At 40.4% G+C, this 8,416-nt stretch overlaps 1 non-coding gene across 1 annotated transcript; it reads left to right on the plus strand.

The window, feature by feature from the left end:
- The first annotated feature begins 872 nt into the window (after positions 1-872).
- On the plus strand, positions 873-937 carry Trnaa-ugc (transfer RNA alanine (anticodon UGC)). The gene has a single exon. It is a non-coding gene; the product is annotated as a tRNA-Ala (tRNA).
- Positions 938-8,416: the final 7,479 nt, after the last annotated feature.

Below are 8,416 nucleotides of genomic sequence, written 5' to 3' on the forward strand. Positions count from 1 at the left end.
ATGTCTCCTGGGGACCTGGAATGTATCCCCAATAATAAGGGGAATGCTGTAAAACTCTTTAGATACACTGTGAGTAATGGAAGTGAACTTTCTAGCTTCTTTGAGTATTCATGTAGGAGAGTTTCTGGAAGTATCTAAGAAGAAACCTGAGAAATACCAGCCCATCTTACTGAAGAGTGAGAATGAAGTAGGGATGGTGAATTTAACCCAGGCCATCTTGGCCATGTGGTGGATGATAGGGTATTCAGTTTAATTGGAGCCATCTTGTCTTCATAGTGGAGGCAGGAAAGTCCGACCTCCCAGGTGATGGCATGAATAAATTCCTGAGGGGTGGGGTGGGGCTTGAATAATAGGTTACTGGACCCGCCAGTCTTGGGTCATGAACTCTCAAGCTCCCAGAGGCCCTGCCCTCTGACGTGATCCTATTTAGGCCCGGACCAGCTCAGGCAGGGTACACCATGTCCCCTGTCTGCTACTGTTCTGTCTCCTGACTCTCCTCCCCGTCCACATAGTGTCTCACTTCAGCTCTCTATTGGAGGTGATGTGATTTGCTGACATTGTTTTTCTGCTCTTTCGTTCCTCTCCTGTTCTTATAGCTTAGTTTTCTGACAGTGTTAAGTGTATTCACAGGGTCACAGGCCTTGGCGACAAGAGTTCACCTGTGGTCGCTGGCCTTCTAATAAAGACTCTCGACTTGACCGCTCAACATGTGGCTTCTCTGTTTTCTTGCCATACAAGAAGAATAAGGCAGATTCTCTGTATCACCCCATCTTCCCTAGTGGAGTTCTGTTCAATGGCTGAGACCTCTGAGAATTTGGGACAATTCAGGACAATTAAATTCGGCTTTAAAAATTCAATGTAGGGGCTGGGAAGGTGGCTCAGTGGTAGAGCACTTGCTTTGCATGCAAGAGGCCCTGGGTTCAATTCCCCAGCACCACATAAGCAAAAAATAATAATAATAATAATAAGCCAGAGTGGCTCTGTGGCTCAAGTGGTAGAGCACTAGCCTTGAGCTGAAGAGCTGAGGGACAGCGCCCAGACCCAGAGTTCAGGCCCCACGACCGGACCCAAAAAATAATAAATAAATAAATAAATAAAAATTCAATATAAAAAGCCAGGCCTCCATACTACTTTCCAAAGTGGTTGAACAAGATTACACTCCCACCAACAATCAATAGGGTTCCCTTCTGGCCACATCCCCTCCAGCATCTGTTGTTATTAGATCTTGATTATAGCCATTCTAACTGGGGTTTGGTGGTATCTCAACGTTGATTTGCATTTCTTTTATGGCTAGAGAGGTTAAGCATTTCTTCATGTGTCTATTGGCCATTTTTATTTCCTCTTCAAAAAAGTTTCTCTTTAAGTTTTTAGTCCACTTATTTATTGGGCAGTTGTTTCTTTGAGGATTTGTTGTTGGGGATTTAATTTTTTGAGTTCCAAGTATATTTTAGATATGAGACCCGTGTTTGTTGTATGGCTAGTGAAGATCTTCTCCCAGTCCATGGGCTTTCTATTGATTTTGCTAGCTATGTCCTTTGCCATGCAGAAGTTCTGCAGCTTCACACAATCCCATTTGTCCAACCTTTCTTTGATTTGTTGTTTCTGGGTCTCTAACCCCTGCTTTCACTGTATTTGATGTTGGTATAATTTGTGGAGGGGAAGGGCAAAAGCAAATCATTTAAATAGGGATACAGGTGGACCCATTGCAACAATGAGATGTACAAGACGTCATGTCAAAAAACGAACTTTACAACTTTGGCATGGGGCGGATGTTGGGGGGGATGGGAAGGGATAGGAAGGGGAAAAAAAGAAGGAGGTAACAATGCTTGATAAGAAATGTACTCATTATCTTGTCCATGTAATTGTAACCCCTCTGTATGGTATTTTCACAATTTAAAAAAAAAGATTAAAAAAAAGAAAATGAAAATTTCTCAGCCTATGCCAAGAAGACATAGGGTTTCTCCTATTCTGTCCTGTAATGTTTTCAGTGTCTACTTTGACTCTGAGGTCTTTGATCAATTTGGACTTGATTCTGGTGCAGGGTGATATATAAGGATCTAGCTTTAATTTTCTACAAGTGATTAACCAATTTGCCAGCACCATTTACTGAGGAGGTTCTTCAAAAGAACACACATAGAGCTCCCCTATGACCCAGCAATCCCACTTTTGGGCATGTACTCAAATGATCACAAACAAGACCACACTAAAGCTACCAGCACAACTATGTTTATTGCAGCATTATTTACCATAGCTAAGATATGGAACTAACCCAGATGCCACTCAGTAGATGAATGGATCAAGAAAATGTGGTATATATACAGAATGGAATTCTATACCTCCATCAGAAAGAATGACATTGCCCCATTTGTTAGGAAATGGAAAGACTTGGAAAAAATTATATTAAGTGAAGTAAGCCAGGCCCAAAGAAACATAGGTCCCATGGTTCCCCTTATTTGTAATAACTAGTATATGTGAAGCAGAAAAGGTCAGATAAGATGATGTTAAGTGAAATGAACCCCAAGATAAGGACACAGTGGTTTTTTTCTTTCTTGCTATTTTCCTTACGTATTTATAAGATACCACGTGATATTTTGTTTCTTTGTATGTCCCTTTCCCATGGTATAACCCCTGTTTTCACTGTATTTGATGTGGTATAATTTGGGGAGGAGAAGAAAAACACAAATTATTTAAACAGGGATACAGGCTGACCCATTGCAACAATGAGATGTACAAGACATTTGGTCGAAAAACGAACTTTACAATTTGGGCAGGGGGCATGGTGGGGGGGAGTGTAGTTGTGGAGGTGGGAGGGAAGGGATGGTAGGAGGAAAACAAGGGAGGAGATAACAATGCCTGATAATATACTCATTACCTTGCTCATGTAACTGTAAACCCTCCTCTATACAGTATTTTCACAATAAAAAACTTATTTTTAAAAAAAGAAAGTAGTAACAAAACAAAAACAAAACAAAAAAGCCAGGCCATGTTGGCTCAAGCCTGTTATCCAAGCAATTCAGGTGTCTGAGATCTGAGGATCATGGTTCAAAGCCAACCCCAGGCAGAAAAGTCCATGAAACTCTCTCCAATTAACCAGTAAAAGCCATCAGTGGAGCTATGTCACAAGAGGTAGCACACCAGCCTTGACTGAAAAGTCAGGCAAGATCATGAGGTCTTGAGTTTAAGCCCCAATACTGGAACAAAAATTTAAAAAGTGAGCAGGGCTTTGCTGGCTGATGCCTGTAATCCTAGCTACTCAGGAGGCTGAGATCTGAGGATTGAGGTTCAAAGCCAGCCAGGGCAGGAAAGTCCATGAAACTCTTATCTCCAATAAACCACCAGAAAACTAGAAGTGGCGCTGTAGCTCAAGTGGTAGAGCACTAACCTTGAGCTGAAGAGCTGAGGGACAGTGCTCAGGCCCAGAGTTCAAGCCCCACGACTGACCAAAAATAAATAAATAAATAAAAGTTAAATATATGAAAATAGTAAAATGATCACAGAGTATTCTCTCAACCATGAGATTTTTCACCTTTTTTTTTTTTTTTTTTTGCCGGTCGTGGACCTGAACTCTGGGCCTAGGTGCTGTCTCTCAGCCCTTCAGCTCAAGGCAAGCACTCTATCACTTGAGCCACAGCGCCACTTCTGGCTTTTTCTGTTTATGTGGTGCTGAGGAATCGAACCCAGGGCCTCATGCATGCAAGGCAAGCACTCTACCACTGAGCCACCTTCCCAGCCCAGATTTTTCACCTTTTAAATAAAAGAGTATTTACAGAATTATTCTAAAAATCTTCCAATATGTTTGAAATATGATATCCTTTAATAGTCTTTAAACAAAGCCATGTATTTGTGTATATGAACTTTACCTACAGTTTCTGCATAAATGCATTTTTTTACAAACATGTAGCAAACCTTTCTAGGACAATTATTTCCCTCTAGTACTAGATTGGCATGTATGTTTAAATGAAGGTGAATGAATGCAACTGAAAAAAGTTGACTTTCACAGGTAGAGATTTCGATATCAGGAACTCCTATTTGACCCTATCTTCAGTTATCACTGCTGCCTTGGAGATCTTTTCCCTCTCTTTAGAAGGAGAGCTCCCCAATAAAGTATCTATAAAATCAAGTATGTACTTCTCCCTGTATTTTCCCTCAACATGGCCAGGGAAAGACGGAAAGTTTCAATGGTCTTTGTGCTCCTTTGGAAACATTTGATGAGGACAGCCTAAGCAGAAATGATTGGTAAACTGCATCATTTACAGCAGAGTGTCCATTCTTTTTATTGGTATGGGAAGAGACCACCAGAGAAATTCTCGACAGTAGTCTGGAGAATAATGTAAGCTGGGAGCTGCCTGGGCTATGTTTTCTCCACAATGAAGAGGAAGAGGGAGATGAGGGTCCCCCAAGCTCCCTTCTTGCAAACCACTTCAACCATCTCTGCTGCATAGCCACTTCACCTATCTCTGCTTATCAACAGGGCTGCACGACCTGAAGAATTAACAACGGTGGTTTCATCCTCTTTCAATCTTTCTGCAAAAACATAAACTGCATCCACAATGATCCCTGAATACATTACCCTATTCCACAGAATTCTACTTGGAATTAAGCAGAACCCACTTTACCAGAACGCTGCAGCTCCCTCCTCAGTGAAATAAGTGCTTAGTCTCACAGCAGTAGCTTTCTGAATGCCAAGAATTCTGCATAATAATAATTCATGTTTGCTGCTCACAGAGAGAAGTATACCTGAAAAGAAGGAACCCAAGTACTTTGAAAATTCGCACATTGCCCAGAAATGCATAGTTTTTCCAAGTTAGGAATGAAGCCTGATATGCATAGGAGAAAACTGTGGCTAAGGACTACAGCTCAGCTCGAGCAGGTGGTTATGCTTACAGAGGGGCAGATTCCCAACATTCTAAAAACCAGCATGCTCTTTGTCGGTGTCCACCAGAAGGCATATGCAAACATATCATGTAGGGTGCTTCCTTTGTATGCACATATGTATTTCTATGAACTCTGCCTGTGTGGGCTGTCTATGTGCTCTATGAATGTTATGAGTGTTATAAATCCTGTTGTTTTAGTGTTTTCCACTTACAATGGCATGACATTTTAGTACTCTTGAGTATCCTTTGAGGGCATAAAAAACTGCAGCATCAGTTAAAATCACAGGTAGCAATTATTTTCACAGCAGCAAAGCAGAAGGATTGTGCCTGGCCAGCCCTTCAACAAGGTCCAAGGGATGGAAACATAGCATCTCTTTTACCAGGTATGAGTAGTCACTAGAACTCATGAGTGAAACTTAATGCTTTATTTCAAGATGTCAATGGATTTTAAGGCAATGTCTCCTTGTGTCAATTGCTTACTATAAGTGCTTTGTTCAGGGGCAATGGTCTATAAGGACAATGTCTTTATTCTGAGGAAAACATACATTACATTACAGAAGAAAAATTAATGTTGCCACTTTCTGACACCATAGAATGTTCATAAGGCATTGGTGTCAAACCTGATTAATGCCTGTTGGGTTACAATCTCATTTATTCTTGCTAATTTTCTAATTTCTAGGGTGAGAATCTTGTTAAACAGATATCAAGTAAGCAGAAGTGATGTTCTTTGAGTAAAATATAAAGTAATAGAGGTTCATGGCCACCTAGCCTTATAAATCACTACACCTAGTTTTTATTTTTATTTATTTTTTGGGGGGGTCCAGTTGTGGGACCTGAACTCTGGGCCTGGGCGCTGTCCCTCAGCTCTTCAGCTCAAGGCTAGTGCTCTACCACTTGAGCCACAGCGCCACTTCCGGCTTTTTTCTTTTTGCTTATGTGGTGCTAAGGAATGAAACCCAGGGCCTCATGCATGCAAAGCAAGCGCTCTACCACTGAGCCACCTTCCCAGCCCCTACACCTAGTTTTTATAAAGATAGTTTATAACTTTGTTGGCAAAGCAGTTGGAAATTAACTAATAATAATATAGAACTTACATTTTCTACTGTTAGCTACATTATTCTCTAGGATCTAACAATATCTAAACTAAAATGAACACTGTGATTTATGAAAACCCAGTTTAAAAATACAAATGATTTTTATCACAAGATGGCCTCCCATTTTGAAATGCTTTTACTTTTTTGTGTGTGGTGTTTGATTTGTTTTTATTTGTGTTTGTTTATTTGCTTATTTGGGGGAAAAAAGATAATCTTAGTATAGTTTCCAAATATCTATGAAAGTGACTTTTAGTGTAGTCTTTATTACATTTTGTATTTATGTGTTCTCATGTTTAAATAGATCAAAGTAGCGAAACTTTGGGCATACTGGTACTCTCATGAAAGCTGAGTTATAAAAGTGTTATACCCACCAACCAAATAAATTCTCACTTAAGAGTCAGTAAACCCACATCCTGTCCTTCCCTGGATCCAAGGTGAACACAGAGCCTACTGCAGAAAGTCTAGGGAGATGGAAAACCTACTGCTCCTTACAGCCTTTAAAAAATTATTGTTGTTATTTTTAATTTCTGTGTTTAGAACAGCCATTTTAAAATGGAAGCCTCAAAGCTGTAGAAATATGTAGGCTCTTCACTGAGATCAGAGAGGTATCTACTCTCCATTTTCAAGCACAAATGAACTTTATGAGTCTAAAATAAGCTTTGATGAGTCTCTTTGTGCCCAGCTGGCCACTGTGCTTTGTGAGAAGGGTTAAATCCTTCCAAGAATCAAAGAGCAGCAGAAGCCTGGAGAATTCTCTCAACTGGACCTTGGTCCCCATCTCTTCTATATGCCTAGTGTGTGTCACTGGTGGCAGTCACTTCTTCGGCCCATCAAGGCTGCTACTTTTAAAAATGCCAGTTTATGGACTAAAAGGAAATTGAGGCAGAGATACCACCAATACTCATAGAAATGTGGTCTCACCGGTTTGGTTTTACAGATTGGGCTAAGTGTCACAACTTAATATTCATTATAAGCCTGGTGAGCTTGATGGTCAGTAACATGTGGGTGATTTTTGTAGTAAGACTTCAGTGTAAGCCATGTTCTTATTATCTACTTGTATTGAGTTTGAGGGACACAAAGTGTGTACCCTACATCTATAGACCTCACATCTAGTTCTAAGTCTGATTTAGCTAACAAGATCACTCCTGATGTTAAGACTCACTTCTCTAGTTACCAAAATTCCTCCAGCTCCTCTTCAGCTTTGGTGTTTATTCACCAACACCACATGACAACCTCAATCATAGTTACTAAAGCATGATTAATTCCATTACCATCAGTGTTTCCAAGAATTAATCTAGATACCACCTCCAACACTTTCAAGATTTTACATAATAGAACAGAAAATATCAAATCCTGAAGTAAAAAATATATATATAATTTTTAGCCAGGCACCAGTGGCTCACGCCTGTAATCCTACCTACACAGGAGGCTGAGATCTGAGGATCACATTCAAAGCCAGCCTGGGCAGGAAAGACCGTGAGATTCTTATCTCCAATAAACCACTCAGAAAACTGGAAACGGTGCAGTGGCCCAAGTGGTAGAGCACGTGCCTTGAGCTGAAGAGCTGAGGGACAGCATTCAGGCCCAGAGTTGAAGCCCCATGACCACCACCACCACCACCACCACCAATAATATATATATATAAAATATTTTTCTCATAGAAAAACTTTTAAATGAAGTCCTTACGGCCTTTTCATTTGTGAACTTTCTACCTATGAACTATGTTTTAACTATTACAACTATTATGACATAACTACGTCATACCTATTAACTATGTCATAACTCAGGAAGTTGGTACTTCCTGAGATCACTCTCAGTAGTGATGCACATGCTGTACTTGTCACCTGAGTATCTCAATGGAAAAGACAGGTGAAGATCTGCTTATCACAGACCTTGAATATTGAAGGATTATATATTTTTTATTTTTTATTTTGGTTGTACTGGGAATTGAACTTAGGGCCTCATGCTTGCAAGGCAAGTACTCTACCACTTGAACTATACTTCCAATTCCTGGTAGCATTGGCTGAGTTCCAGGTAGTATCTTTATGCCTAAGCTTTAAACCCAAGCTGACCTGGCCTGATATTCTACTTGTGCTTTGTTTTGTCGTTGGGGAGACATGTGCACACCACTAAACCCAGCCATTGTGCTTCCCCCATAGCTAGGATAACAGATCATGCCTCTGTATCTAGCCAGTGGGTGAGATGGAGTCTTGATCTTTTTTTGCCTGGGCTGTCCTCAAATCTTGATTCTTCAATCTCCTCCTTCCTTTCTTGCTTACTGAATTGTACATTTTCAAGCAAGCTCATAATTCCAATAATCATCCCAAATATCCATCTGCCTTTTGCACTACTTGTCTTCAACTTCCAAGTTCTCCCTGTAACTATCACTACTGTTTCATTAGGTACCATACTTCTAATGTTTTGCCCTTGTATTGTTCCTTTTGCCAA

This window comes from Dipodomys merriami, unplaced genomic scaffold (genome assembly GCF_024711535.1).
Source record: "Dipodomys merriami isolate MVZ:Mamm:240054 unplaced genomic scaffold, mDipMer1.0.p SCAF_36, whole genome shotgun sequence".
NCBI classification, from domain to species: domain Eukaryota; kingdom Metazoa; phylum Chordata; class Mammalia; order Rodentia; family Heteromyidae; genus Dipodomys; species Dipodomys merriami.